This window comes from Vespa crabro, chromosome 5 (assembly GCF_910589235.1).
Source record: "Vespa crabro chromosome 5, iyVesCrab1.2, whole genome shotgun sequence".
NCBI classification, from domain to species: domain Eukaryota; kingdom Metazoa; phylum Arthropoda; class Insecta; order Hymenoptera; family Vespidae; genus Vespa; species Vespa crabro.
This window is the reverse complement of record NC_060959.1, coordinates 11,609,900-11,632,349: the sequence shown is the minus strand read 5'-3', so window position 1 is coordinate 11,632,349 and position 22,450 is coordinate 11,609,900. Positions and strand designations below refer to the sequence as shown.

Here is a 22,450-nt window from a genome sequence, read left to right as displayed (position 1 = left end):
CTTGATCTCTTTCCATTGCCCATTTGAAAATCGCCACATTACGTAATTCTGTTAGCGTCATCGAAAACGCAATAATTTTCTATATCAAAGTATATTCGAATAAATCTCACATTTTTTATCGAGTTCGATTTAATCGAATTTATTAAAAAAAGAAAAAAAAAAGTAAATAAAAAAATAAAGACAGCAAAAATTACGTATTTCTGTGATGCTCGCATCTTAATTTAAATACAATTGACTTGAACGTTGTTTTATCTTAATTAACACGCAGTTTCTGGCGCGAGAAATTAGTGTAAAAAGTCGTTGTTATCAGCCGAAAGAATGAAGTTTGCTCGTATATCATTCTTTCTTACTTTTTCTCGAGCAACACTTTCCTTTCGAAGGGCGCCTCGCGTTTTCGTCTATAGTCGAGTCACGCCATTCTGAAGACAAACTCACTCAAGGGGGGTTCGTTTAGAATTCAGAAAAAGCACGAGAGGAAGGTAGAAGACAGTGCCGAAAGAGAGTGCGAGAGATATATATATATATATATCTAAATGTTGTCAACGGGTAACACTACCGGTAAGGAAAGGAACGTCTCGCGCAAGAAAATGGCTCCCGTTGTGTCGAAATATCCATAAAATAGTCGGACTAGAAAATTTGAAAGGACTCGAGAAGAAAAGAAAGGGGTGGAAAAGTCGACGGATTGTTTTCGTGTGGAAAACAGACGGCCGGGATTGGAAAAGAGAAAGATAGCGAGACAGAGAGAGAGGGAGAGAGAGAGAGAGAGAGAAAGAGGGGGGGGGTTAGGAGGGAAGGAAAGAAAAGTGTTCGAGCGTCATACGATTTCCATGTAAAGAAAATAAAAGAAAGGAAAGGAAGAGAAGGAAAATGTGTGTAGGTGTGCGTGTATGGATGTGTTTGTGAAAGAAAGAAAAAGAAATAAAAGTGGAGAGAAAACGCGACCAAGAAGGGGGTGTGTTTCTTGGACCAGACGACGAAGCTGAAACGAAGAAGAAAAGCTTCCGAGAAGCTTAAAGGAGATAGTCGGTAAAAGATCTTTGCCGTAGGACAAACGCGTAACGTATAGCTTGGCCTTCTCGTTTCTTCTTTTTTTTTATCTTCGCTCACCATCTCTCTTGGTTCTCTTTCTCTCTTTTCCTCTCGACAAAGATCTTTTCTCACTTTACAAAAGAAACCATTTCTCAAGTTATGGAAATTCGGTACGTCCGGGTCAAAAACTTTCGAAATCGATGCAACATACACGGTCTCGCGAAAAGATCGTCTTGTATCCGTTTATATCTGCCGTCTTCTCTTTCCGCCTTTTCTCTTTGAAACGACGAGAATTTTACGTCAATTCTTCGTTCTTACGAATTTCGACGAACTCGGACATTCCCAAACTTTGGTTCAAATTTTACGAACGCTAACTTGAATTCATAGATCGAAAGGATCAAAGTGTTTCGCTTCTATTCCACATTTATTCGTCTAATTTATTCGTCGAACCGTACAAACACGTTTTCAAGTAGAAACAACTTCAAGATATGTTCATTTTATGGAAACGAAAGTAATTAAAGGCAAACAAATCTGTTATTAATTACTTTGCTTTATATATAACCGATGATGAAATAGTTCCATCGATAAAATCGATACTGTCGAAGATCGATCGTTGCCGCTCGTTTTAAAAGTCAAGCGGAATGTTTCAAAGTGCTTTACTGTCGTAGTATGATTGATTATTAGCACGATTTCCGTATCGCTCGTAGGACTAAAATCAACGAGAGGCGGTGTAAAAATTACATCGTGTTCTCGATAATATCGCCATTGTACGTTTTTGGCCTTCGATGACCCAACGGAAAGAAAGGGGGAGGGAGAGAGAGAGAGAGAGAGAGAGAGAGAGAGAGAGAGAGAGAGAGAGAGAGAGGGAGCGCGCACGCGCAAGTAGTCCTTGCGGTAACCTGTGCACAAACGCATTCACACAAACCGTCGGTATTTATACAGGACGTATTTGTATTTATGATTAGGCAAATTTTAGTACAACATTTGTCCAGACTACGAGAGATAAGAACGATTGCATGAAGAAAATAAAATATATAAGAGGAAGTCTAGACTGCTCATAAACAAATAGATTGATAAAATAATGTAAAGAATAGAATAGAAAGATTTCGTGAGGAATCAACGAGAATCAATAATTAAAATAAAATAGTCTTTGATCTTCTTACAAGTCAATCGTAATGTCGATATTTGTAAAAAATTTAATTACAAACTGTCACGCACACGCAATATCATGAATACACGAATTGTAATTATCTTCTTTTCAAATATAGCGTGGGCATGCTCCCTATTTCAGATAAAATATTCGTTTTACTTTCCATCCTTTGAAAGAAGATTCTTGAGAAGGGAAATACCATATTCATCGACTTACAAAAATGTTGGATCGAGGATGCTAGAGGAAAACCACGGAAGTCTCATCTGCGCGTTTCATTTCCGGCACGTGACGAAGAAATATCTCGTTCGAAGTTTGGAAAGAAAAAAGAAGAAAGGAGAAATGGAAAAGGAGAAATAATGACAGAGAGAGAGAGAGGGGGGGGGAGAAGCAAAATGCATTTCGATTCTCAGGCAAAAGCCGAAAAATACGCTCGAATTCATTTCTAGCAATAAAGATGGAAGGATACTTGTCTCTGCGAGAAACCGATTTCGTCTTTTTCTCTTTGCCTCTTTCTCTTCCTCTCTCTCTCTCTCTCTCTCTCCCTCTCTCTCCCCCACCTTTCGGCAGTGCACGCAACGAGATAGAGGGAGTAAGAGAAATTTACGCACATAGACAGGAATATATAGCTTCCGCAAGACGTCTCCGTGGTAAAAGTTACACCTCGAACGATTCATCTCGGCGAACACTTTATCGCGCATCATTTCCGCGTCACATTTTTTAGCGGCTCGCTCGGCGACGCTTTCGAAGGAGATACGCTTGTGAATTCGTTCCAAGATTTACAGAGGTTTACTCCCTTGCACTCTCGCCCTCTCAGATATCGTTGAGAAAGAGAGAGAGAGAGAGAGAGAGAGAGAGAGAGAGAGAGAGAGAGAGAGGGAGAGAGGGAAGGAACGAATGGCCGAAGTGAGCCGTCGCGGAGAGCCGCGTAAAGAGTTTCGTTCTCAACTTTTCTTATTTCCGGCTGGAACAGAGACGACACGACAATGCTCTTAAATTCTTCTCTCTACCTTTGGCGAATTGGATGTCGACGGTCCATAGCACGAACTCACGTACAAAAGCTACCTTGACCGATCGACGAAAGGTGATTCTTGTTCCGTCAATGTTGCTTATACGTATTCTTTCTTTTTCCCCATTAAGAACAAATATTATTTCAACTAAATACGATAAACCTTTAAAACAATATTTTCGATATTAGTTAGTAAAAATCAATCATTTTCTTAAACGAATCGTCCACTCGTCTCTTCGTTCTCATTTCCCTTCAATTGCCTATGTATAATAATCTATATAATTTAAACTGTATCAATCGATTTTATATTAATTTATTTGACAATAAATCAAGATTACTCTTAAATCCGTTTATGCCGATATGCAAACGTATAAACATAACATTCACAGAACTATCGATACTTTTCGAATAAAATATCTAGACAGTAAACATCCTTCTCTCTCTCTCTCTCTCTCTCTCTCTCTCTCTCTCTCTCTCTAGATGTATCGTCGACTCTCTTTTGACTGTAACGGCGAACGCGCTGAACTATTCATCTAAAATGCATTCGTCCATCGAAAGATTTACGGTAAAACGTGAGAAAAGAGAATGAGATAGAGAAAGGAAAGAAGCAGCAGAAAGTAAAGGACGGAGAGGATAAGTTTCAAAGAAGCGAATGATAAAACGCAAAGCAGCATGGAGTCTTACAATCATCTCTTTCGAGCAATCGTCGTTTCTGAGTCTTCACCCTTCGCCCTATCCTCTGGCCCTTTGACCATCCGCTTCCATCGGACGGAAGCGAACACAAGAGCGATCGACGTCCGATATTATCAAAGAGATTACGAGACTGGACCTCTCGAACTCTTTGCCATCGTGAATTCTATCTTTCTTTTCAGAGGTCGATCGTGAGAGTTCGACCCAGATCAGAACAAGTGCCCTCCGCTCTCGATCGTTCGTAAAGAAAGGATAAAAAGGACTAACTTGGCTGCGAGAATAAAGCTTGAAAGAGGGAAAAAAAAGGATGAGGAAAAAGAAGCAGCTTACCACTTGGTAAGAAGTGCTTTCGCGTTCTTGCCTCCGGTTTTTAACAGTCGGCTTCTTCCTTCGTCCTTTTCCCTCCTCTTTCTCTTCTCCTTGCGTACCCTTCTTCCTTAGATAATTCCAGCGTTGAAAAGTTTCTCCGATCACGTTCTATCTATCGCGTGATCTCCTCTCTCTTTCCTTTTTTATTGCTCCTCCGTTTTATGCCGCACACACAGTATCGTCACTGTCACACGCGAAAGAGGAAATGAGAAAGAGAGAAGGAAAAATAATAAAAAAAAAAAAAAAAGAAAAACTCGTAGCACCAAAGAGAAGACCGATATACGGACGTATCCCGTACAAAATAGCGTCCACGCGAATACGGGATATCGGTCAAAGTTGCCACTTTTCTCGTACGCAGATTCTCTCAAGAAACTTTTTCGTTTATTTCAGTTCGAAGTTTCAATCCTTCGATCGTTTTCTATTTTTTGCCACAAATCGAACAAATTTAACACGTCTCCGTACACTTTGATCTTTACGTCCGGAGCAAAAAAAAATGAAAACACTGATCAAAATCTTTAATTAATCACACACGTGGAAACTTTTTAAAAGAAAAATATCACTTTGGTCCTTCTTTGTAGTCCCTCTTTCTCTCTCTCTCTCTCTCTCTCTCTCTCTCTCTCTCTCTCTCTCTCTCTCTCCTCTTTTCTAAGAAAGAAAAGAAATTTTCTTTTCTTATTTAACGAGAGAATGAGGAAAGAGTAGAGGAGACGTAACGCGTAAAGGGTCTGATGAGTCGTTTCTCTAGATACGACTTCAGATACGATCGTAAAAGGAAAGCTCGTTGAACCGAGTGAAATAACGTGTGCGATCATACGAAGTAGTTAAAGAGAGAGAGAGAGAGTAAACAATGTTAGACGACAACGCGACGACAAGGACGAAAAGGATAACGACGTGATGACGACGGACGATAACAATGACGACACTACGACACAAGCGAACCGCGCGCCACGGCTCTCGCCTGTGAACTGAACACCCGTCTCGACCTGAGGCCGGGACTCGACTGATTTCTGCCTAGGTCCCCCACCTCTCCGACCTACCATCCAACGCGCCACGCGCGCGCGAGCGCGCGACCCTAGGCGCTCCAACCCCTCATCCACTGATTCTCCTATCCTCTCCCTTCCACTTCGTTCCTCAACTCCATACTCTCTTCCTCCTCTCTCTTTCTCTACCCCCCCCCCTCCGCGAACTATCATACTTCCTACCTTCTCCTTCTATTTCTCTCTCTCTCCCTCTCTTTTTTGCCAACTCACACCGTTTCACGATCTCTCATCCTTTTCCAGAGCACCGCACGTACCCAACCGCCTAAAAGCGACCCTTCGCGTACTCGGCCGGTTTCTTCAACACCCATCTACCCTTTCATTCTTCAACTTTGTGCCCTCTTCTCTGAGATGCCACGAGACACCCGGTTTTGCAAAGACTTTCCGGATCTCGATCTTCTTCCTCTCCGACCTAGCCGACTCACCGTCAACTCCATCCGCACGCGTTTTTTTCAGAAATATTTCGATGCCCGTTCAAACGCCCTTTCTCCATCCTATCCATGAAATTCACTCACCTCCTCGAAAAGTTTTCACCTACGTTTGGCACAGACACATATTCGCCATCGCTACCCAAAGACTCGTTTCGTTTCTTTATGATTTTCTCCAGCTGAGAAGGGAGATTCGTTGAAAACTTGATGTTACAAAGAAATAAAGAGAGAGAGAGAGAGAATCTTTTTATCATATGACACTGGATCAAGGCGCTTCTTGACCCTTTACCTCCCAACCTGACTCCTTTTCCTATCATACGAGTTTTCCTTTCAATCTTTTTCCACATTCGTCGGGTATTAATTATTTCACCGTCTTTCGTACTTTTATCTAACAACCCTTATTTATAAAAGGAAATATATAAAGATTCGTTTGGGTAACAGGGAGGAATAAAAAATGAAATTAAAGGAAGAAACGTGCCTTTTTATTATCATTATATCCGTAGAGTTCATTGAATCGTAGGGTAGAAACGGCACGGAGAGACAGAGGAAACGAGTGAGAGAGGGTCTTTCAGTGATACGGTCGAACAGAGCGAGGGTTGCTCGCTTTAAGTGAGACCCAGTTTCTCGAGTTTTTGCGCTGATACATGTTGACCCTTTAAAGCGACGTACCGTAACTACTGTTCGACCTTTTCTACATGTATTATCTCCGAGCATATATTTTTAGACCGCGTTCGGTCTCCACATCAGAATGTATTTACCTACGAATACATACGACACCCGGTTAAAATCATCGTAAAGTTTCCGAGTAATATACCCCTTTAATGAAGCATTCTGTGCGTATGCGCTCTGTGAAATGATAAATATTTCCACCTTCCTAGAGATTAATTATAACGCAAGAATTACATTGGCTCGCTACTACTCGTTATTTGCTCGATAAATACTGATTGTAATTCGGCCTGTACGCTCACATTTATCATTCGTTTCAGCATTCGGACTTTTAAAAGACGAGAATACTCGTCGGACTCTATCAATCCATTATCGACTATACCCTTTTCAATCGTGCTATTCCCATCACAAATTTCTCGCGAATATGTCGCAGAAAATTAAATGAATTTTATTAATGTACTTTACACTTTATGAAAATCATTATCGTTGAAAATTATGAATGGTAAATTCATTCGAGCATAGACGTATATGTATTGTCTAACCCGTTCCTGAAAATGAACAATTCTGAATCACGATCGATCGGGGAAAAATAAATTTTGAATCGATAATCGTTAAACGAAAGGAGAATTCTTTCTTTCTTCTGTCTGTTTCTATCTACGTATCTAAGAAAAGGATTCATCGATAAGGAAGACGAGTTTATCCTCTCGTGCTCTTATCTTACACGAACGAATTTGCGATTCGAGTTCTTATATCGTACCCCGGAGAATAAGATATTTCTTCGTAGAGGGTTGCTGTATCCTACCTAGCAGTCTCTCGAATTTCAGAGAACTTCGAAGCTGGATAGATGTTGCAATCTAGATGTAGTTATTTCAAAGAAGCCCGAAAGCTCTCTGCTAACACGTACGCGGAGAAACGGATAAACTTAATGCGCGAATCAAGTCGGTTTTAGTTACTCTCTCTCTCTCTCTCTCTCTCTTTCCCCTTCCCCTTTCCCTTTCCCTTTTCCCCTATCTTTCCCTTTTCCTTTCCTTCTCTTAGCTCTCGCGAGATTCCCATAATTTTCGCTGTGACACACCCGCATCGCGCGATTCCAGACAATTAACCGGCTTGAATATGCAAATCTACCGTTTGCTGCTTCGAGACACACTGCTGTGCGTATCCACTTATTTCGAAGGGAGTTTTCGAATCTAGAACGAGCATTCTATTCGCGTCGACTCATCGTCGATCACAGAAGGAACGAGAGAGAAAGAGGGGGCTGGGGGGGGGAGGGAGAGATACAAATACACCCATATACAGAGAATCCTTGCACGCGTCGATTCTCGAGTTTCTCACCTAGTCTTTCGAACAAATACAAACTACGATTTTACTTCTCCTAAAGACAAAGTTGTAGGCGTCTTTATTTGGCTAACAAAGTCTAAATTACCTTTGAACTTTGTATTGCCATTTAGACCTCGACTTTATCCTAGTCCAATCGTTGTTTCTACCATCGAACGATTTCATTCTCAAACCGCGACTCATACTGTCCTCTGAATTAAAGAACGATAAGTCCGTAGATATATGTATACGAAAGGTTTTCATAACTGATGACAGTGTAAAAAGAAAATTTAAACTTTCCTTTTTCTTCTTTCCTCGAATGAATCGAATTGAACTAAGCTTTTCCAGATGTAAATAGAAAAAGGAAGAGTAGACGAATATATTTGTAAATAGATGCATTTCTAACTTTATCTCAACGACAGGATAAAAAAGTATTATAACTCATAAACACGTTTGGAACTTTCCATAAACTCTTTAATTTTGATCATGATGCAAACGCGACCGCCTTCTTTTCCTAGAAATTCTTGTCAGATAGTTAAACGATAAAAGGAAACAAAGAGATCAAATAGGAAAATAAAGAAGATAAAGTCGTACAAAATTAAAGTTTTCATATTATCTGTTTTGTCCCGACTGAAATTCACGATAATAGCGAGGGAGTTATTTGACTTCTGTTTAATTTTTATACGCTCACAAAGAGAGGCGATCGATAAGCTGATGATCGATGAGTATGTGACAGTACTCCTGGGATTCGACGGAACTAACGTAACAAATTGATAGAATACACCGTCCAGGTGAGTCCGTTTTCGCGTTCTACGACCTTCTCTGTCCGACTCGTTCTTGATTATTAACTCCTTCCATTCGTCTCGAATAAAAAGTTCAATTTAATTTCGCAGTCATTCGCGTCGTATCAAGTATCATTTGACGGTCGAAATTTTACCCTACGCAAATATTCGTAGATAGATCGAGACGACTAGACGTGGAATTTTTACGTTTGCTCTGCTCGGCGTAGTTGTTGGAGAATGTGACGATCATAAAGAAAAGAAAAAAAAAAAAAAAAAAAACACCCGCTGAAGATCTTGGAGAATATTTAATAATGTGACCGAGCGAGTCACCGAAGAGGATAAAACCGTCCGACAGAATATTTAGCGGAAAGGATATAAGCTTTTATATATCGAGCATCAAAAGTCTTCATAAAAACGCGCACCCTTTTCGACGAGAAATAATTTTACGAGAACTCACGGCCAAAAATTATTCTGTTTGCGAGAAAGAGACGAAAGTAAAATTGAATTTTAATAGCAGGCATATAATATTCGCTTCGATACGTAACATCGAATTTTCCCGTGCGACTCGCGAAAGCAGGTAACAGCTCGTGATTAATCTCTTAGTTCTTTATCACCAATACTTATTTGTGGCTTATGAAAATGTTAAATCCTGCAAATCATTGGTTACGGAACAGATGTAAATTACGATTATTACCAACTTTACGGCGGCCAAGAGCACCTCCGTAATCCGACTGTCGTGCCGTAAAAGCGAAAATAGAGAATTGCAATAAGTACAAGTTTTACGATCGCTCGATCACTGATTTTACGTCTGCGTAGGATTCAAGGACAAGTATAAAGACGACGGAAAGAGACGGAACGGGCCACCAGCACCAACTTGATTTTTCTCGCCGTACTTTGCCTCTCTATTGTGTTGAACCCGTCGTAAAAGATAAATTCCATTGAATTCTTTTATTGACGATATATATCATCGGCAATGAGTATTCGTAAATACAGCAGACTGCCTTGACTTATTATATATTCTTTATATATATATATATACAATACATAGGTATATTATACCTACCCCGTTGGAGTGTCGAAGCGTGCTAAAGCATTTCGAAATATCCTGCCGTTCGAGAATGGCGAGCCTCGTAAACGACCATAACTAACGCGCCTTCACAAATCATTGGAACTATTAGCTCGGTAATTGGTAGTAATTATTGTTGAAAATGTCCTTCGAAAATACCAATAAATTATCGACGAGGAAGAAAGAAATCGATGAAGGGCGTTAGGAAAGAAAAAAAAAAGAAAGGAAAATTCCAAAATACATTTTCTCTTTCTATGGCTCGTTGGACGTTAACGTTTAACGCAAAGCTGTTTGTAACTCAACCGGAAGAATTTTATTCTTCCTTTAAGCATTCTCATTCTAGGTTGACGTTAAAACTGGTAAGATCTCTCAGCGTCGAACGTTAAAGCGTATAGGGAGAGTCTTTTCTCGTGCAAAACGAGAAAACGTAATTACTATGGCAGATAGTAACTCAACGGAAGATGAACACGTCCGTCGTTGTCTACGACTGCTCCATTTCCTTCCCTCATAGCACTCTCCCTCTCTCGCTCGAATGCTCTCTTCGTTTCATTCGAGAGTATTTTCCTTCTTCTTCCTCCTCCTCTTCTTTTTCTTCCTTCCTTCCTTCCTCTCGCTTCATCCCGTCCTTCTCATCAACGTCTCCTCGCTCCTTTTCGACCTCGAACGAGCAATAGAAAGAAAGAAAGGGGAAGAAAAAAGGGAAAGAAAGGGAAAGAAAGGGAAAGAAAGGGAAAGAAAGGGAAAGAAAGAGGGTGAGAAACATGGGATGGTCCGTGCCTGGTCTCGTTGGCCTACCACAGCTCGACCGCGTCTGCAGACACCTTCTTCCATCGTTTCCCTCTATTTTCGACTGTTACCGATGCCCATTAGAACTGTCTTATTTTTCTTTTTCTAAAACGTATCGGTGCCACGCTGCATACCGAGATACGTTACTTAGATATCTTGAAAAAACTTAGCCGTGTCGGTGTCGTTATTTATGTTTCCCTTAGATAACCGTGAAATTTATCAACACGAAGAATTTGTATTCTTCCATTTCTCCTTTTAGCTTTTAGTTATAATCTTATCATTAATTAACCATAATTAATCCCATAATTTATGGGATTAAACATTGGAAGAGGGAAAACGAGAGCACGATTTTTTTATATCACATGAAACATTCAGCGAATTCTTTAACGTTCGATTTATTAGAGCATTAATCAATATGCTTAATTAACGTCCGAGTAAAAAACTGCACGTTCCGATGAGAAAATTGGAATAATTAGAAAATTTTTCCGGACGATGTCGGAGACTTATTAAAATTGATCGAATTCTCGCGAGCAATTTCCTATCATCCCTTTCCTTTTGATGATATCGAATCGTTCGATTATCGAGAACGTCATCATGGGTGGTGTAACGGCTTCGAAATCCTACGGACGCGATTCGAATCCGACAGGGATTCGGCATTTTCATCAGACATGTCGAAAACTTTGACCAGATCGTACTTGGCGACTGGTAGATACTGTATCCGTACTGCTAAGTCTGCTACTGGTACTTCAACGTCGAGCCCATCGTATAATTCCATTAGTTACTCGCATCGGCTCGCGTTCCCACGTTCGATAAGCGGATGTGTCGAGTAGGATAGAAAAGAAGGAACGAAGAGGGAGAGAGAGAGAGAGAGAGAGAGAGAGAAAAGAGGACAGATAGATAGAAATAGTGAAAAAGAGAAAGAGAAAAAGCGAGGATAGAGGAAAACGAGAATCGTTCAAAAACTTTCCCGATTACATCCACTTTGCGCGATTAGTATCATGAAAAGCTTTTGGTACCCTCGAGTTTCTTCTTCTTAGTTAGATGTACTTAGCCCTTCGTGAACTTTTCTTCCGAAGGAGGAGACGGTTCTTACCTTTCCTCGAAGAGCACGGATAACAAAAGAAAAAGAGAGATAGAGAAAGAGAGCGAAAGATGAGACGAAGAACAACGTCGATGACAATTCCATGGTAGGAACATCGAGAAATGAATATACATCGCGTCTTATAAAGTTAAATTAGCCATTACACATCGTAGATGCTGGTAGATTTAGCTCTCGGCGACTGGACGTCCTACTTGCTGATAATATTTCCATGCTTCTTTTTTTTAAAATATTTACGGAAACGTCGAGTTGTACCTACATTCTGATTAAAGTTTTGTTCGTAAAATGAGATTTGAAATGAAATCTTCTCAATAAAGTGATATTAATACTTCAGATACTCTACGCGAGAGGAGTCACGTTATAAAAAAAAAAAAAATGAAAGAAAAGAAAATTTATATTATTCCAATGCATTCTTACTGATCGTAAAATCACTGTATCTCGGGATTACAATAACCGCCTGCTCGTTGACGCGATAATATCACAAGCGATTCGAGGGATGATCCAAAACGGCAGAGAAACGACGGTTGTCTCGAGCGAAAATGTTTATCCCACGGAGTCGTGAGATTTGGAATGCTGCCACTTTAGTCTACATACGTGAACTACACCGGCGAGTAGTCGTTCGTATTTCGCGGCACACTTCCGCGATTTACACTCAGATTGCATTACACGATCTTGAACGAGCGCACCCTCGAAAGCCAGAATATTGTAGGTATTCCATATCCTTCCATGATTTTTCCTCTTACCTATCATTCCTTTCTATTTCTTTTTCATCTATATTTTCGAAGGAACAAAAATTTCTCGGCTTTCCATTGACTTTGCTTTTATTCCGGGGGGGAAAAAAAAAAAGAAAAAAAAAAAGAAAAAATTACACTCCGACAATTTAACTATCTTAAATATAAATCATCTTTCACTTTCCTATCGAACGAGTATCTATCACGTGTATGTATATAGATATATAAAATCACAAAAGAAATGAAACAGCTTTCTCGCTCTCATTATTATCGAAAAGGAAAAAGATAAGGAAGTGCATTTAACATGATTAATGCATAAATGGATGTAATGCTAGAATTCAAAGATACGAAATTTTTACGAGATGAAAATGGTGATTGCGCAAAAATCATGATTACTATAATTAATGTCGACCTTCAGAAACAACGCGACTCGGCCCGGTAAAAAGCACTGTATCTTAATTAATATAATTGTACTCGAAGATTTGGCTTCTCGCCGGTCAAAATGTTAATGGATCATTAACTTTAACGAGTTTAAGTACTTTGCTTTCAAGCTGCGATCACTAGTAAAGTAAATTTGAAAAAATTACCAGTTGAATTTGGACGAATAAACACACCGTTTATCGACTTCTCTCTCATTCAAATATTACTTTAATTCATTCAATCGTCAAAATACTTGCTGTTAAACTCATAAACGCATTGTCGGAAAATTTATGTTCCTCTTCCATAAATATCTCTATTATAGTGAAAATGAAAATGAGTGAAACGTATTAAAAGTCGTCTTAGCAATATATATTCCCTCAAGAAAAGAAATCCCATTCGGAAAATAGTAGAAGAAGGGAAGTTGAACAAACAGGAACGTATGTTAAACTTGGCTATCCAGCCGATAATTTTGGTAAATTCCACAGTCAGTTCCCTGTTTAGTCGCATCGCGAACATTACGCACGTTCCCTTACGATCGATTTAACTTCACCAAACGTTCCGACTCACGATCTCTCATCCTCCGGAAAAGCGCAAACATTCGATGCACGAATCGCAAAAATCTTCCAACGCATTCTGATATCTACCCACTTTAATCACGGCAAAGTAATAGTAAGTAATCGTAGGAAACATCGATTGGAATCTGGCATAAAGCCTTATCACAAACACGTGCGCGCGAATACGTACACATTCACACGATTCCTCTTCCTTTTTCGTCGAACGAAAATTGTCTGAAGAAAGTTCCATGCAGCACACGTACACATACATATAACTTACAGCAATCTTCATTGATATTCTTGCTTTCGTTACTTTTACCATGAAAAGAAGAAAATAGATAGATTCTTTCGAGATTACCTATCTACCATTTGGCGTTTAAAATTTTCCGATGGTAATCGCGTCGGAAAAAAGAAAACACTTTTGTTAATCCCTTTCGTAATTTGTTTAAAATTAAATTCTATGCCGTACGAATTCGATTCGTCTCATAAAATTCCTTTCTTCGATAACCGAAGAAAAAACTCGTGTACCATTGAATAAATGATTCTCGCGGCTGACTCAGCTCAATAAATGGAAGTATGACAAAAAAAGAATAGAAAAAAAGAGAGAAAGAAAGAGAGAGAGAGAGAGAGAGAGAGAGAGAGACAGAGAGTGATAGAGAGTATTATATAGGAAAGGCATAATAGTGTAGGAAAATTTCAATTACTCGCTCTAGGACGCAATATCTGCCAACATAAATATCACATTGACAGGCCGGTAAATAGGGATTCATTGTAAAAACACGTAATGGCGAAGGGGCAACGTCCCGTCCTTTCGAAGGGCCAAATTCGTTCCTCGCACGAAGCGACAAGAGTAACCCTAAAAGTACCCCAGGGGTGTCCTCGAAAATCTAAGGGACTAGCAGGAACGACCTTTAAGGATAATACTGGAAGAGTGTAAAAGAGAGAGGGAGAGAGAGAGAAGTAGAGAAGCAGATAGAACAAGCTATGTTCCTTGTTCCTATTAAAACTACTGAAAATGGTTTTAACGTCCTTCCATATAATCTCGTAAGTACGCGAGACCTCTTCTCGAATAAGGACTTTCGAAAGTTAAAACCTAGCCAAAAACAATGGTGAACGTAATTAAATTTTATCGTATTGTTGCCCACGAAGATGGAAGAAGCATTCTTACCGATTTAACAATGCCAGCTCGAAATTCCGATGAAAAGAGATGAGGAGAGAGTATTTGTAGAAAGCGCGTTCACCCGGCCGAGAAGTTAATTAACTTTGCTTTCGCTGCATTCTATATTGCTATACTCTCTCTCTCTCTCTCTCTCTCTCTCTCTATATATATATATATATATATATATATATATATATTATAGTTATTATTACTATTTCTAGTTTTTCGAATACGTGTTTTGTTTACAAAAAGGTTCTCATTAACTTGATGAAAAGCAAATGTTGTTTTCTTCCGATATATTTTACTTTCAGGAATGAAATAAATTTAGATAAGAAATCCAAAACTTGAAGAATACTAAAAGAAACGAATCTCTCCGTCTCTCTCGCGCGCGCGCGACTAGTATCTTAAAATCAAGGAAAAGAAACGCAACGATCTGACCTGTGCTCCGAAAACAGAACAAATCCAGGAAAAGCAGGTCATGATAACAAGTCTTAGGTTTTATTCTTGAGCTCGTCGTTAGTCAAATATCACACGAATAGATGTATCATCTACTCGTATTACATACAATATTATTTGAATCGTACACGATACATCGCGAGCTCGCTATCTGGCATTCTTGTTCGCGGATCTTAATACGACTCTCGCGATTTACTTGAACCGTACTTTTGTTAATTCGTAAAGTTATATCCAACACCTCTTTCTGAAACGGACTTAAAGTTTCATCTCCTAACTAATTACATTATGCCATCGCTAAAATATCATTATCAATGTTGCTCTTACCATCCTTTAACACGTTCGTTAGTTATTTCCCATCTCTATATTCCTTAAAATACGTTAAAATCGTTATATTATTTTATTATATAAAACAGAATTTTGAAATTTTTATCCCTTTCTGTATTTTACGTTTTTTCTTTCTCTTTTTCGCATACTGCTTTATGAACATTAACGAGAAAGCATACTCACGACTTCGTTACTGCAACTTTTAAATTGAGAACCATATACATACTTGAAATGTGAACCAACAAAAGTTCTATAAACACAGTCTATGAATATTAATATACTCTGAAACGTGTACGTTAATTAAGAAATATGACGATGTTATCGAACAAAAAGAGACATAAATAAGTTCATCATTTATCGTAGATTTAAAAATAGATATATTTAAAATTCATTTTAATGCAAATGCAAGTAAAATCATGGTATACGATAAGGACGATCGCTATTACATTAAGTCAAATAGAAAGATCGGATTAACAGGAGGAAGATCAATGTTTGGAGTGACCGACAGGAGGTATAAGATAAAATTTAAGAGCAGTAAAGGGAATCTCGAAGGAGAAAGAGTCTCTTTACAAAGCGGCCCGTTTCAAGTCAACGCGACGCTTCGTTATGGAAACATTTACCTTCAGAGATAGTAATCTGATCGCTCCTTTTGCTTCTCATTCGCGAAAAGAAACATGCTTTTGCTCTCTTACACCCCTCTACGCCGTCGAACACCAAGCGCAAAAACAATACTATGCAATCTGAGAAGACACCTGCTACTAACAGTGCTCATAAGGACATCCAAATGGACCTGCTTTTTGTTTTCTCGACGCGTGCCAAGCCGCCGTCCCATGAATTTTATACTTATTATTTTGATTTTATAAAAATATATTTTTCATTACAAACTAATTAATTTGTCTCGCATTCGATCGTATATATTTCGATCATATTAACGATAAAAATATAATAAATTGTCTGGTATTACGATCCCAGTATCTCTTTACTAATAAATCCTTATAAATCCTAGGCTCGTAGTTTAGTCGACATGAAAAAGTATCGCTCCCCAAAATAACCAAGAATATCATAACAGGAGGCTCAGCCCATGCACATATACACGTGTGTATATATATATATATATGTATGTATGTATGTATGTATGTATGTATGTATGTATGTATGTATAGCGTTGCGGGGAAGGGGAAGCGTTGCATATATCTCTGCTGATTTATCAAAGAACTTGCAGTATCCGGAAGTCCGAGGCCATTAATTTTCTCGGACGACTCTCATATCGAGCACATACGAGTATATACCTAAGTATGTGTAAGACGATCGCGCGAGCTTATCTATGCGCTTCTACATAGACATTTATTTGTGAAGTCCAAGTCTTCGACTAGAACTCTCTTTCCTTACCTCTCTCCTTGGCCGATCCAAAATATCGACGTGTGTACCATTTATCGGTTGACCTACTCATCCTCACGATAGAATCCAGTGCACGAGTCTGATTTCCCCTGTAACCCCTGCTTTATTGGCGTTGCTGAGGGCACGCACGGAGCCATACACACACACACACACACACACTTGTATAAAGCGGTCGTCCCTTTGTGAAAAGCCCCATTGTGAGCTATTGGTCCACGTAAACGAAATTGCCGAGGGCATGGCGCGCGCGGAGGGATCGAATACAAAAGGGAATATAGTGTCTGGGCGTGACTATCCGCGGAACGACGATTCGCCGTGGCCTCGCCCGTTTTCACGCTATGCTTTCTCCAAAAACTGACCCCCTTCGCATCTTAAAAAGGACTTTGCCACCACCGTCGCCATCGTCGATGTCGCCGTCGCCGCCGTCGTCGTCGTCGTCTGCCCTGTTCTCTTGGAATCGCTGGACCCTTCTCCCTTTCTCGTTATCGATTTTTATTTTCACAAGAATGAATACGATCTTATGCTTCGCTGCCTCGGATCATCCACCAATCGCGAATCATTTCGATACGCCATACTTCTTTGCCTTTGCTACTGTGACGAAACTTTCTCTTTTTTCCTCTCTCTCTCTCTCTCTCTCTCTCTCTCTCTCTCTCTCTCTCTCTCTCTCTCTCTCTCTCTCTCTCTTCCTCCATCTCTCTGACTACTTTTTTGTCCCTCCTCGTTTAATGCAAGATTATGGCGCTCGTTCGTTCGTTCGTTCTCGTTTAATCATCGAAGGAACATTTCTTCGTCGATATCATCGTCGTAATTAATGAAAAATTGTACGAGTCTCGTAGAGCGTACAAAATGATTCAGATATACGTTACGATTTGGCATGCTCGCGAATCAAATGGAATTTATTAATGGTATAGGGTTCCTCAGAATTGCTTACCATCCAGCGGCTTTCTCCACCCTTGCAAATTAATCACCGTGACGAAGTACGAAAAGCCTTTGCCAGCGGCAAAGATCCTCCTCTTTAAGGATCTTCCTAAGCTATCGAACTTAATCTCGAGGTAGATTAAGCTGGATCGAATTTACGGCCTTCGCTGTCGAACATTGGCGAACGAATCATCCCTCAGAATTATACGATCTTTTAATTAATTGGGAAAAAGTGGAAAGTAACGTATAACGTGAGAAATCTATTTGCTTATATAATATATCGAAACGTAATAAATAATATTGCATTCATATATGTTTGAGCATAGATTTAAATTTGAATTTCAAACATAATTTCTCCAGAGCAAGAGAATTCTGCTCTGTTGTCGAAATTGCGGAAAATGTCAGGTAACGTCGTTTTCGATAAATCCTTGATAATAAATTTACTTGAATATTCCTAATATTAAAGGATACAAATATGCACGTCATACTCTTACTTTTTCTATCAAACTCGTACTTCATTCGATGATTTTTGAGCCTGCATAAGCATACCTGCATGAACGTGTCTATGTATACTTTGGTAGAATACACGAATAACCAAGAGTTCTCGACTGTGAAGTGAACATTCAAACATTACAAAGCCAATTCAGAATAGAAACACAGTGTTAATGAAATAGACGGGATATAAATTTTGTAACAGCCGAAACTCGTAGAGAGTGTATTGCATCTTAATGTTTTATTGAACCTTAAGGTATGTTAGAAGATGCGGAGGAAAAAGGAAAAATAGAAGGAATTATATATGTTAGAACGAAAAAATTTTCTTTCTCTAATCGAAATTGCGTTTCGTTGATAAATAAGGATCGGTTTTGAAATAAAATATTTCATAGGTATCTATGAAACACAAAACAGATGTTTTCGCTGCCGTTCTCGACCCACATTCGCTAGCTCACTCTATTAAATATTTTTACTAGCTTATGTTACTACATGAACAACAAAGACGTTTAACTTCACTCTGCTGCAACTATGCACGTACATACGTTGATCCGTACGTGGAAAGGTTCTCATTTTCGAATTAAACTTTCGACTCCAAACGCGGTCAAAGAAATTTTCGATGAGAAAGAGCAGCAGCATCCTGACGAGAACGCAATATTTGCCTGCGGCGGCTGGGTTCTCGCTTCGTTGAGTTATTGTTAGTTAACAAGAAAGGAAAACATTTTTCTTGCTTCAGAAAACTTTAAAGCATGGTTATCGAATCGATGAAATAACCGATACCTACCTACCAATATACTCCAATATCTGATTCAATCTCGATCTTAAAAACGCATACTAATACAACGAAACTAGAGCATTCTATTTTCATCGATCGGCGATGTTTCGTGTTGTACGTAACTCTCAAATTTTCATGAATAAAAGAGTAAATTAGCTACTTTTTTACATGAGGACGACAACACAGGAATAAATATTCGTTAAAAATTCGAAATTATGAAAAGTAGGGTCGAGTATTAACAAGCATATAGATACATGTATACATATATATATATATATATGCATATACTTGGATTTACATAGAAAAATATATGAGCGAACAGCCGAACGTATAAGTCCAGCTGTAGGTACGATTTAGCATCAGCCATTTAAATGATAATTGATGTCGCGACTGATGGCACTCGACTGGTATTTAGTCGGGAGAAGTCTCTAATTAAAACATCGTTTTCAGAATTTTCGACGTTTATGTAGTGACAGGAAATTGCGGTTCTAGTACCTATGTTCTCTCTCTCTCTCTCTCTCTCTCTTGTACTATCTCTCAATCCTACCCAACCCCCGCCCCCTCTGATGCTTTTCCTCCTACTCCATGGATTTGCAAAATGTTCTGAATTATTTACTTTGACGGAAATTTACTGCATATTTAATGTTACTGCCCCTCCCTTTGGTAGGCGGTACCGCTCGATCGCCCACGATCATCCTTTGTTCGAACTAGAAAGACGATTAAAAATTTATCATCGTGCTTCGCCTCTATCGATGGCCTCCATCCGGCCCAGGTATGAATTACACATTTTCAACGATCTATCGACGCAGTTCTTATTTATTATAAAAAAAAAAAAAAAAAGAAAAAAAAAGGAGAAGAAACAAACGGATAACGTTTTACCCACATCAGTTTATCATGGTACGATCTTTTTATGAAACCTCGCCTATCTTTTTCCATTTCGATAGACTGAATTTATCATTTCAAAAATAAAATAAAGAAAGAATTAAGCTCGTCAGACGACGATAAGGAGTTAAAAGTGGCTGGAGAATACTTAATAATGTTTAAAATTACTAAAAGAAAAGGTACAAGATAATGGAAATGAAGAGGTTAGCAATTTCTGTTAAATAATAAAATCTATGGAGCCAGGTGAGTCTTGATCTTGTCTGACAATAAATTCTATTTACTTTTTCTCCATGAGTAATACGAAACGTTGGAACGTATGAATCAGAATCAGCCGACGAAATGAATGACAAGTCATTTGTATGACGTATGTCGCTACACCCGTTCCCACTTTTCCTCTCTCCCTCTTGCTCTTTCATCTCTATGCTCATCCTTTTCATCATACGACATTCTACTGTACATAAAACTTTGTTATACAAAGAATCGCTTTCTGTAAAAATTTCTTAAGAAAAATGTGACTTACGACTAGTTGTACTTTCAATTTCGCAGAATTTACTCTATCATAAACAACGGAGAGCAGAGCACAAGATCGCAAGAGCACGTGGAACCTTTCTAGCTTTAACTCATACGTGTCTTCATAACGCGCATTTACGATTGCTACGAATTTAAGCGATATAATGTCGAGCCGACAGTGAATTATCGTCGGCCAAGAGCCGAAATGGTTGGAAAATGCGTGACACAAGATGTCACGAAGCGACAGTGAGGCTGGAATGGAAAAAAACACTGTTGGAACGTCGTTCTCTCTCTCTCTCTCTCTCTCTCTCTGTTGGCTCGGAACAACGATAATGGCGATGCTGGTTTTGGTAGACGGTACGAGGGTAATGCGAGTAACGTTGGTCATTGAATATTTAGAGGAGGAGATTCCGAGTCGAGCAACTTGAAAAGCAAGAAACAGAGACCGAATAAAAACTGTAGTTTCGGAGATAGACTGGAAACGGTGTTTGGCGAGCTTTCAATAATTCATGATTAGAATATACGCGTGACATTTTTCTTTCCTTCTCTTTCTCACGATTTGACGCGCATGTCGCATTATCTCTTTCGTATTTCCATAATATACGAGCGTTACGCGTGCGTGTTTTTTTACACTACCTGCATATCTTCGTATAGATTAATGAAGAAAAAATGAAAGGAACGAAAGAGAAACTATATGTAACAGTGAAACACGGAACGAACGCACGCACGCACGCACAAAACTTTATACACGTTATACATTTTGTTTATACGATTTATAGATCTACGAGATTGGCTAAATAATTTTTTCTCGAAAGAATTCGTTATTAATATTTTTTGTCTTTTATCATGTAGAGCGTCGAACGATCTTCTTCGATAAAATGGATGATCGGGCCATTAATTTGTTTCTTTCGAGTATTCCTCATTATATGACAGGAAACGAGTACACGAAGTATAAAAGCCGATATATCCATATGCTACGTTACAGCTTTGGGCAGTTTTAATCGATCAATGCGTACATTTAACAACATAGATTCATCGCTGGGATAAATGAATTTGACAGGTCGAAAAGCGTTGAACTCACCGCGAGATCGATTAACCGGCTCTTAATGAAGCTTTTTTCCCAAAGAGAATTCGTGGCACCGTTGTGACTTTCGACTTCATTCGTTTCCGAATGTCCGCGCTCTAACAACAGGAACACGATAATAAATTTCCGAGCTACCGATCGATTCTAAGCGCGAGTGCTCGTAATACAGTTCAGCGCTTACTTTACGACAGATCGTTAAAATACAACACCGCGTAATTTCGTCTACTCGTTAAAAAAAATAAAAGACAAATGGAGAAATAAAAATAAAAAAGAAGGAACCTCTGGCACTAACGATGAATAACCGTGGTAGAGATGTCAGTCCGAACGAGAATGAAATCCAGGATTTCTATTATTTCTAAGTTACAGTACGATAATAACCCGTCGCAAAACTATAAAAGAAAATTTCAATTTCACTGTAATCTCTTAGCTTATCTCGCGAGAATGCAGCGAACGAGTAGCGCACAAGCTCCGACTGTGGCCGAATACTGTTATAATTTTTATTCCGGGGAATTGAATCGGGATAAATGTCGTCGTGTACCATGGCAGCATGTCGGCTCTCTCTCTCTCTCTCTCTCTCTCTCTCTCTCTCTCTCTCTCTCTCTCTCTCTCTCGCTTTCCGCTAAAAAGACAAAGAAGGAGAATACAGGAGAGAGAGAAAAACTAAAAGTATCTCGTACAAAAGCCACTAGTCTAAAAATTCCCTCGAAAGAGTTAAGATGTACTTCAGAAACAGCAGTCATAGTCTCTTAATTCTGAGTTCTACCGCATTGATATCCTTTTACCTGTGCCCGACCTTCCATTAACTGGTAGAACGAATTTCTAAACTGTTTCACAAGATTTATCGGCTTATGTCGTTTGACTGATTAGGTAGTACGTGAAATCCTTAGAAAATAAGGAATAATTAATTAGAATAAAAATGGTTTCGGACAATTGCAAGAGAATGAATATAAACGCTTCTTATCGATCCATTTATAACAACCCTTTTTTGTAGAATTGAAAAAGTGAAATACGGTGGTTTTACACCGGCCGCTTGGCATATTTTATCTTCCCTCCTGGATTTTACGAGCTTCCTTCTTTACAAAAAGAATACGCGTGCGTTGGAAAAGTTACTGTCCGAATGGATTACAAAAACATGATCGGTATCATATACTGCCGGATAACACTTGTCGCAAACCTACTCAATTCTTCCTAAATCTGAATACAAAAGACCCTGTGTACCTTACGAAAGAGGAATTATTTTGAAGGCCGCGTGATCCCTCTAAAAAACGTGAAATAAATATCGTCACCCCAAGATATATCGTCTACCCTTCGTCCCTATCAAATTTCTTTTT

At 39.1% G+C, this 22,450-nt stretch overlaps 1 protein-coding gene across 2 annotated transcripts in view; it reads right to left on the bottom strand.

The window, feature by feature from the left end:
- Positions 1-5,240, bottom strand: part of LOC124424025 (MOXD1 homolog 2) — a 151,077-nt gene extending 145,837 nt beyond the window's left edge. For both annotated transcript variants that reach the window (XM_046962482.1, XM_046962481.1), the window contains exon 1: positions 4,206-5,240. The gene's annotated coding sequence lies outside the window, so the exon portion shown is untranslated. The remainder of the gene's footprint in view (positions 1-4,205) is intronic.
- Positions 5,241-22,450: the final 17,210 nt, after the last annotated feature.